At 33.1% G+C, this 10,887-nt stretch overlaps 1 protein-coding gene across 3 annotated transcripts in view; it reads left to right on the top strand.

The window, feature by feature from the left end:
- Positions 1-1,169: 1,169 nt before the first annotated feature.
- ST18 (ST18 C2H2C-type zinc finger transcription factor) overlaps positions 1,170-10,887 on the top strand; it is a 119,042-nt gene continuing 109,324 nt past the window's right edge. For 2 of the 3 annotated variants that reach the window (XM_039368594.1, XM_039368592.1), the window contains exon 1: positions 1,170-1,270. The gene's annotated coding sequence lies outside the window, so the exon portion shown is untranslated. The remainder of the gene's footprint in view (positions 1,271-10,887) is intronic. The other variant, XM_039368593.1, reaches the window with a different exon arrangement.

Raw genomic sequence — 10,887 nt, 5'->3', positions numbered from 1 at the left:
TTACTTGTATCATGAGATCATATGCAACAATATAAGGGATGAAACAAGCATCATGGAATAAAAACACAAAAGCAAAAGCTTTATTTGATATGGATGCCTATATTTGTTTACTGAAGATAACTTTTTATGATATGGCACATGATATAGTCTGAGAACATGTAACATCTCCCAGATTTGTACTCTGTTGAATCTTCTTATCTTTAACTCACATAGTCTATATTATGTGAAAATTTCTAAGACTTAAGTGAAACTACAAATTCTAAATAAAGATCTGTGTAATTCATCTCCAAATAAAGTTGTCTATTACATACATACATACATACATACATACATACATACATACATATATATTACAGTTTCCTTTTAATTTTCAAATGCTAACACTAAACAATGAAAATACGTAAAATATGTTTTCTAATTAGCAAAACCCAAAGTTTCATATTTTTTTTTCCATCTCAAGTACAAAATCCAAAAAATAGATGTATTCTTTTATTTGGCTAGAGCAGTTAATTTAGCCATTAATGTTAGTTCCATCAGTTCTTCTAGCCATTCATCCATTGTGGAAATTAGAATATCTTTCCATTTTTGTGCATAAAGCATTCAGCAGGATCCAAGCTGGGTCAGTCACTGGGACCAGGGGTTTTCTCTTCCAAACCTTTGGACTCATGCTGGAGGCCCCATCCTCAGGGAATTTCTCTCTAACCATAAAGCATTCTTGCTGCTGCCAATATATATAGCAACAAGGTTCCATATTTTTCCCCCAAGTTCTTTGTTCATTAAGCCTAAAAGAAAAGTCTCTGCCTTAATTTTATATTCACTTTAAAAGTCTTCTGTAGTAAAACATGAATCTTACCCCAGTATTTCTTTTCTTTATCACAAATTCACCAAAATGGTCAAAAGTTAATTCTTTGCATTTACATTTCTAACAACTTCGACAATTTTGGGGGGTGTTAAATGCCAACAGTACATCTCTTTATAAAAAAATTATTTTAGATAATAGCTTAATGTAAATTTTCAACCTTTCATCCACATGTTTTCCCATTGTTCAAGCATTATATTATATTCCAAAATTCTTTGGCCATTGAATCATGCAATGCTTCACATATTCATTGTCCAAATTCAATTTCAGTAACAATTTGTAAACCTTGCATTCTTTCTTACAGAGAATGAATTTTGGGATTATCTGTTAAGTCAGACAAGACATTTTGGTCCAAGAGACGGATTTGGTCATTTGGAATTTGCACATAATTTTACTCCGAAGCAAACAAAGGTGGGATAATGTTTTTGGTGTTTAGTTTTGAGTGGAAAGTATGTTATCTCATTTGTCAAACTTGTTTCATTTGGACATTTTGTCTGGATTTTAAAACTTTTGATTTATTTAGATAATGTGATTAGTTAATTCCTAAAGCATGGAATGGTGCTTCTATTTCTTTTCTTTTCAGATGAGGCAAGCAGCAGTGATATTTTTACATACACATGTATGCCTTCATATTAAAAATAAATATTTTCACATAAATAAATATTGTGGAAAACATTAATTACCCATTGTACATTGAAGCTTTTATTCTTTAAGACTAAAATTTCTTTTATTCTATTTATGCTCTGCCATTGTATTTACGATCAGTTTTCTTTCTTTTTAAAATTTTGTGGTTGTAATGAATTATCCAGAAAATTGATATCCTAGTGCAAGAAACTCCAAAGATATTTATCTTTTTTACAAAAATTGTTTTTTTTTACTATTTAGCATAAGATTTGTGTTTATTTGTTCTGAAAATATAAAGTTGGCACCTGCCCCCCCCCTTTCCCCCTATTTCATAAAGCTGTGACTTTACCCTCTGATGCCATGGTAAAGCAGACTAATAGAAATCCTTGGCACACATGAGTTACCTAAGGGAATAATAGAACTATTTGCTGTAATCGTTTGGCAAAAGGACATAAACATATGGCTTTGGTTTATATTCAGTCCTGCCAGTTGTGCAAAGTTGCGTGGACGAGGTATACAACAGCAGTGACAACTCCAAAATCAGAAGTGAGAATCAAAATAAATCATCCTCATTAAAGAACCATCCAAGCTTGTCTCTGGTATAACATGCATTCCACTGTTAACCCACTTTTGAATTTTAGATCCCTTTTCGAAAATAGACATACTATTTTACCACGTTATCATAGAAAGGATTACATGGTGCACAGTCTCAAGTTAAAACTCTTTCTGATTTAGGTTTAGCATTTAAACTTGTTTATTCTAGTTTTTGGAGAACAGGAATATTGGTACAGTACTCAGATTCGTATCATTTATTTTTCATTTTGAGGATGCAACAGCGTTAATGATAATATGAATAATACTGTGTGCAAAAGAAGCTTTCAAAATCCTGAAAGCTATAAAGCATCAGATAAAATACTCTAATTACAGCTTTGATGCTGTTGATGTACAGCTGATTTTTAAAAAAAATAAATATAGATAATTTTCCAAAGTAACATTCTGTATTGACATTTTATTTTCTTTTATTATTAATAAGAATCAGCTAATATCACATAATGTGATATTGTTCTTTCCTTAACCTCAAAAGTATTATCCACAATTTAATTCTATAACATAATGTGTGTATGCATGTAAAATATGAAATTTAATATTCATCCAATTTTAATTAGTTTAATTAGTTGAAGAGTTCTTATAAAATGTATTTAATCAGCTTTATTCTTCTCTGCTGGTAGTAATTTTCTTTCAATCTACATTTTATAAAGCATAATGAAATAGACATTTTGGTTACCAACAAGGCCAATAGTAGTGGGCAAATTTATTCACTAGACAGCTCCTAGGAATTTGTTTTATACTGAGTTACAATGTGATCTTTGTGAGGACATAGACTTATTATTGTAATGTTAGGATTTTCTGCCATAAATATAATGTAGGACCTTTGCCTCTTTTGTAACCAGAAGAATCATCTGAGATAGCTATTCATCAATCTGATTTTCTTCCTTTCCAAGTCTAAATGGACACCAGATTATCAACTTTCATATAGTAAAGCAACAGGCATATCTATAATATCAAGTGAAAACTTATATGGGAAGAAGAAAAGATCAAGGGAGGGATTGTGATCAGATATTTATTATCTTGCTTCAACAGTTTTATTCAGTTTCATATTTTTAGGTTACACAGAAGAGTAAATTGCATTGTTCCTAAATAATTCTTATCTGCTCCAATCAATTAAGACATTATTCGTCACGCACAAAATTGTTTGTATAATCTCAAACTCATTCAAACACAAGATTTTTTAAAATAAATTGGAGCCCATATGTGAATGATGGTGAAACTAGATGATATATTAAATTCAAGATATTTAAGCAGCTGCAGTCATCTTATCCAAATCAGGATTTTACACAAAGTTGTTTTTTGCCTTGGAGGAAAAAGTACAAGTAACATTTTTATTCCCACATCCAGATGCAGTTATGCTAAAGATGGTAGAGTGAAAGATTAAAACCATTGTATTCAGTCAAGACACCCCCCCACACTCCCACACACAAGGGCATGCCCTGTGTTTCAAATCTGGAGAAAAGGAACAGAATCAGCAACTACCTGTTTTATTTTACTGTTGTTCTTTTTTTCAAAAACATAATCTAATCACACAGGGAAATATTATGAAATATAGTTAAGCAACATTCAGACTGCCTCATCATTAACTGGAAGCTTCAGAGGGGAAATGGCCCCTACTTTTAACTTTATTTAATTCTCCTAGAAATATTTTGGAAGACAAAGCATTCTGCTGTACATAATACTCACCTACTAACCACAATTGGTACAGTGGTGGGATTCAAATATGTGAACAACCGGTTCTCTGTGTGGATGCCACCTCTGGAAATCCATTCTGGATCTGGGCAACAAAAAATTAGCTACGCTTTCTGCCGAAGTGGTGCGAACCGGCTGAATCCCACCACTGAATTGGTACCTGGAACTATCTAGCTTAAATGACAGTCATTAAGTAAAATTTATTGTGTCTGTGCCTGAATTGTGACATCAGTTCCATTGCAATAATTAAGCTTATCATCCAAGTCATTAAATGTGACATGAGGTAACTACAACTTGCAATTTACTATAGGATTTCCCATTGATTTTCCTTGTTAGAAGCCGGCAGGGAATGTCACAAATAGTGATCACATGACCACAGGATGCTGTAACCATTGCAAATGCATGCTGGTTGTCAAGCACCCAAAGAGTGATCACATGACTGTGGGGACATTGCAATCATTGTAATTTCGAGAACCAGTCATAAGTGTACATTCTCAGGGTCATTATAATTTTGAATGGTGACTAAACAGAATAGCTATTAACTGAGGACCACCTGTAACTATTTAATATCCCGGGCTGATCCACACTTAGTAATGTTTAGATTAGACCTACTTCAGTCAATGAGACATTTATTGTGATCGTTCAACTCAATATACAGATTTTAGGAGATCAAATAACTTAGTTTTCCAGATGATGGTTTCCGAATTGTCCCAGATGATTTATGAGAATGCAGCAGATCCTTCTTAGACAATAAAATGAAAAACTAATGATATGAGTTTCATGTCTATGTTGTTTCTGTTATTTGGTTCCAACCAACCTATATATTTATATAAATTATTAAAGATGTCGAATTTTCCAAAGCTTTAAAATAGCTACATGTGAATTAAAGACAGGATCAATTTTGGTCCAAGTACAGGTTAATAAAGAAAAAAAAAACCTTGAGAAATCCAATACCATTGCTATATGTTACATGGCTCCTACTCTTTGGAAGATCTTGCCCCCTCCCCGCCAGATGAGAACTGCTCCCATTCTCCTGACTTTTTGTAAGGTCTAAAGACCTGGTTCTGCCAGTTGGTTTCAGGCTCCAATGGGTGAGTATCATGTTGGAGATGGTTGATGAACCAATTGCAGACCCCATCTCACTTTCTGCACACCCTATTCTCTCCCTCCCCATATTTTTAACATCATTTTAATCTTAATTTATATTTTATTTTATTAAATTTTATTTTATTATATTTTATTTATATTTTGGTGTGTATGTTTCATGTGTATATACATACACACACACACATACCTGTATAGCTATGTAAGCCTTCCAGAGTCGCCTTAGGGTTCCAATGATAATCTTCATTTTCATTTTATAAAAACAACCAATTTAATTTTAGGACATGATGTAGGGCAGGAAACAGTCTGAACTCCTTTGTTTTTGGGCATGGAGAGCAAAACATTTAGCTGATGCTTGCAATTTCTACTTTTTTGTGAATGTCTAATTTTTATAAGACTGTATTGTCATTTCAAGATGGGAAAAAGTTTGGAGGTTCACCTTTGCTGCATATATGTATTGCTATATGTACTTCTTTAAAATGCATATTACAGACAGAAGTCTAAACAACAGCTCAAGTGTGCAGATTGCTTAGATTTGTGTTTTGATTATGCAGGTTAAAACTGGAGATAATAAAAAACAGGCAAGTGTTTCAGGTTTAAAAGTTGGACAATTAAATTCAGTGGTACCAAAATTATGTATACTTAATTCTGTTAAGTTAAACTGAGTTTAATATTGAAGTTTAAAATGGATATGTCAAAAGCTTTTTGTAGACAATACCGTGAGTGTTTATGTCTGCTCATATACTTACATATATACATAGTGATACACTTAGTGTCTATTATGAAAATATTGGTTACTTTACAGAATTTATGAGGGATTTCTATATACTTTTTTCATTAATTGCATATGATCTCATTGCATTTTACTCCAAAATATTACAAAATGTTGCTCCCAGAAACTAAGGGCAAAGCATAATATTTTCATTTTAAGATCACATAAAACACTGCCTGTCACTAGTGAATATAAAAGCTCTTTGAAGGCGTTATTAAAATGAAAATCATTAGTCAAATGAACTTTAATGCTCTATTGTGTGAACACATACTTAAAGGAACTCTTGATTAAATCACATATTTTATGTCTGTGGGTGAAATACACATCCCAATAAGTATACTTAAGATGGCAGCTTTTAGTAGGATATTGGGAATTACAACGTAAACTATACATAAAAGTAATATATAAGCAATAGTGCTTCTTATCGTTTAAGCCTAACAAAATTCCTTCCTCCCACAGTTTTCTTTTCAAATTTCAAGTTTGCTATTTTTAATGATCTGAATTTAAAACAACAACAACATGTAAAATCATTGCCATTAAATTAAAAATAGATATATGTTTTTCAACTTGTGGCTTGTATGATATAGTTCAACTTATTTCGGCTCTGCTTTTTTTCCTACAATTTTTAAAATGCAGTTCAAAAGAATGCAGATTCAAACTATTACATATTGAACAAAGTTTGGTTAAAGAGAGGAACTAGTTGGAACTTTTGCTTCTTTATGATACATTATTGTTTCATTCGGATAACCCCAACCCATTAGCTTTTTGTAAGATATCAAGAACCTGGGTGTTCCTTCAGGCATTTAGGTTGGATGGTTAGGTTAGCTATGCTGGTTTATTTTGACTTTTTATGAGTTGGGAATGTTTTTGTGATCTTGGGTGTTCCTAACTTTTCTATGCCATTCAGGGTTACTTTTGTACAATAGGTAACCATGTGTATTCCCTCCCTCCCTCCCTCCCTCCCTCCCTCCCTCCCTCCCTCTCTCTCTCTCTCTCTCTGTGTGTGTGTGTGTGTGTAGCAAGCAAGCAAACAAGCTTTTAGTAGAGTAATATATGGAGCAAATAGGCATGAGAAAACCAAAGGATAGAACTGCATTGCCATAACTGTTCAGCCTTCTTATTACCAAGCTGTTTCTCTTCAAACTTTTCAAACATCCACACAACCAACCTATACATGTTATTACTTCTCTTACAATTATGGAACACTATTTTAGGAATTTTCATTTCAGTGGTGCTTTAAATTATCCCCTGAAAACTTAAAAAATATATACAAGCTATTTAAGGAAACATCAAACATTTTCTCTTTAGTAATGTTAATGCTGCTAGAGTTCAGAAAAATAATCATATCAGGTTGACTGATTTCTTAATTAGTTGCTCTCCAGATTTGTTGTGACTTCCAAACTTCCAATCATCACACTGACTAGTGTTATTATTCTTGTTGTTCAGATTTGTATCTTACCCCATTTAATATTAGCTCTAAATGGCTTTACAAGACAATGCATGAAAAAAATAGAAAAACATGATGCAAAAACTCTAATATAATGAAGACACTACATTTCAGAGTGGTCCTACAGCATCTGGCAAGTGCCAGGTTGAAAAAGTTGAACTAAGTAGCTGTTTGGAGCACAAATAGAATTATATATATATGATGTGAATGAAGCTCCACCTGTGTTTTTATGTGCCTCACATAAATAGGTGGAACTTTGTACCATTGCAATCTCCATCTTGATATTTTTTTACCCATACCCTGAGTACATTCTTGCCTCAATTACTTTAGTTGAATAGCCAATTGATTTATTTCAATTTTTCTTATTAAGAAAGTGCTGGTTAATATTAAGCAATGTGTCCTAAAACAAGGCTCTACCAAAGAGCTTAAGTAAACTTTTGAAGAAAATGGAAGTAATTGCTCAAGTTTACATCACAACTCTTTAAAATATGTCATTGAATGGATGGAAAACTGCACTGCATTGGGACATTGTAAATAACTCCAGCTTTTTGAGGAAGTTGGGGGAAGGGGAGGGTGATTTGAGTTTTCTGTGGACTACTTTGTATGCAGCAGACACCCTCAGCCAGTGATGATGGGTTTACAGTGCTATGTTCATCATACTAAATAGGCCTAGCCAGATTAATCTTAATCTGTTTAAACATCTGTCATAAATTCAAATGATTTTCCTAAAGAAAGAAAATCAATAGAAAAAAAAATCACCTATATTGATTTGGCTAGTATTTTGCACCCACTGTGTGGTATTTAAATATTCATGACAAAATAAAAACTCAAATAAATGCTGCTTAAAAAGAGCCAGAATTTCCTCCACTTTTCTGTTTGTTTCACAATTAAAAAAGAACTGTAGTGATTGGTATAGTGTTTATTACGAAATGATGAGGATGGAATTCTAACTGCTTTAAAAAAAAGAATAGTTTTAGCTTGTAAGAGTGGCTGTTAATTTTTTCAGCAGAGTTGCAGGTGAAATACTGCACATTGGATAAATAGTCTGTATTGGTTTAACTGCACATAATATATAGTGTGATCTGGAGTTGTTTGTCTCAATAGACTATAGTAATCAAAAGTAATGAACCTATTATGTGCAGGACCTTGGAGAGCATGGAATGGCAGTAAAAGTGTGGCACATAAAAGGTTTATTAAAGGAAATTAAAGTCCATCATTGCCACACCTGCTCCCCTATTATAAGTCTATGGCAGGTCAGTGCCTTCAATCACGACTCAGCATCAGAGAACAGAGCCACATTTCCCATTACTATTGCAATCACACTGCAAACCACCCCATCCAAGGTTTGAATGGCAGCAAGCAACAGAGAAGTTTTCTTTCTGATCAGACACTTTATTTTTAATTATCTACATTGATACCCATTTTCTTTGGGGCATTTTCTATTATCCTTCATTGTCCTCCATTGCTAACACACACACATGCATAGACCCCCCCCCACACACAAACATTTCTAATTTCAGATTATGCAAGACCAAAACCAAAGAAATAGACTTATTCAAGTATTTGCATAACATTTACAAAAATCTGTTCAACTGTTTGACTGCTTCTTTATTCCTATAAAGAGCTATTTAGGTCATATGTCATACACCATATGTTACATATCTCATACAGCCTTGTGTAATATTAGTTGTGGGGGGGACAGAGAAGCTCACAATTCTTGTTACATTTTGAAGTTGGTTAAATTAGGCCTCATAGTACTGAAAAAGCCTGAATAATGTGGATATATGCAAATTAAAGTTCCTTGAAGTTTTACAATATTTGATTAAAGTAAATATGCAACCTTAAAAAAGACTTGGTGGAAATGGAAATATAGATTAATTAATATAGATACACAAGATTAATGAGTAAATTCTATTCAGATTATTTATTAACTCAGCAGAAGCTACTTTCTTTCTAAATTAAATAGACTGAACTTGCTATAGAGAATTAACTGTTTTGGATCATAGAATGTCTCTCAGATCTTATTATATGGACTTCATCATGGCAGTATATGTGTGCATATGTCTGTATATTCCTGGGAAGGATAATGAAGAATTTATAATCCCAACCAGGTCACCCAAAGCATAAAAGTCATCCTAACTAAAATAAAGTGGCACCAGCATTGGGCAACAGTGATATAGAAAATGATGGATGTGGATTAGCATTTTAGGGATAATGGCAAAGGTATGATTTTATGTGCAGGAGAAAGCAATAATAAATCACTTTTGTACTTTACCAAGAAAACTACATAGATATAGATGTAAAATTATTGATAATATACTGCTGGATAATGGGCCTTCGGCATACTGTTGTGGAACCATTGAGAATTATTTGGTGTATTATATATTGATGTTTATGACATAGCTAGGCTAGTCCTCAGACTATGTAATAGCTGTTACCATACAGGACATGAAAATCCAAAGCTGCAAAGAGAGAGAATTAGAGTGGGAACATGAAATACAAAGAACATAAATACAGGTAAGTTCAGCACTTTGCACTTTGAAAGATGCATTGACTATACTTTGACAACTTCACCATCAGAGAACTGATCTGAGTGGAAGTGGACACTTTCAGTCAGAAAACCATGGTTTTTAGCATTTAGGACACATTAAAGAAGGAATGGCATTGCTTTTATGGCAAGGAAGTATGAGTAAGGACAGTTCTTGACTACAATGCAAACAATGATCAAATGTCGATTAAACAGCAAAGATATCATGAGGAACTGATTGTGGAACAGATAACAAATTGCTCATATGCAGGTTCCTTGTCAATCTAAAGAAGGCTTGAAAGAAGAAAGCTAATCAGTTTCCATGATATGATCTTGAGCATATATCCACAATTTTCAAGGAGGACAACAGGAATGGCTTTGAAGTCCTGAATTTCACTGATAGAAAATTAGAGGAAGTGTGGATTTTGTTAAGAATGGATGTGAAAAGAAATTGCCGAATAGCAAGCAGCCAAACTCTGAAGCTACATGGCCATGAAACTGTGCATCAGTATAATTCAATTGCTTCTAGAAAAGCTTTAAACTGTGTTAACTATGCCAAGCCATGCAGTGTCCTTACAAAAATGGGAAACCCAGAACACCTCATTGTCCTCATGCAAATTATCTGCAAGCTCTAGTAATATGTCAAGAAGTACAAATAAAAAATGGGACTATGTTTAAATGCAAAGAAGACCAAACTAATGACAACAAGTAATGTAATCCAACATTTGAAATAACAATGAAGAATCTAAATGATGGATACCTTCTGCTTTTAAGAATAAAAAAAAATCTGGCAGTCAAGAAATGCACCATAGACTAACATTTGGTATAATAGCAATGAAGGTGTTGAAAAGGAAGCTCTACGTGTCAATTAAAATCAGAATTATGCAGGTACTAGTTTTCTCTGCTTTATGAAAGTGAAAGTCAGACTCTGAAAAGGAATAGAAAGAATACCAATGATTTTGAACTTTGGTATTGGAAAACATTCATGAGATATGGTATCATGAATGGGAAAGGAAACAAATTAAAGAATCATGCAACAAATGAAGCCAGAGTTCTCACTTAAGGGACAATTCATGATACTCAAATTATCATGTTTTGAATACATTATGCAAATATTTAATTTTCTGAAAAAGGTGAAAGAAGAAAAAAATGATGACCAGCAGCAAAGTGGATGAACTCAATTAGAATGATGAGGAGTACATTATTCGAAAAATAGGACCAGGATTTTATATCATCAAGACATAAAATCTACC

The sequence above is a fragment of the Crotalus tigris genome, unplaced genomic scaffold, assembly GCF_016545835.1.
Source record: "Crotalus tigris isolate CLP2741 ecotype Arizona unplaced genomic scaffold, ASM1654583v1 scf7180000020856.321264, whole genome shotgun sequence".
Lineage (NCBI taxonomy): Eukaryota > Metazoa > Chordata > Lepidosauria > Squamata > Viperidae > Crotalus > Crotalus tigris.
The sequence above is the reverse complement of the archived record's forward strand: the minus strand, read 5'-3'. Positions and strand labels throughout refer to the sequence as shown.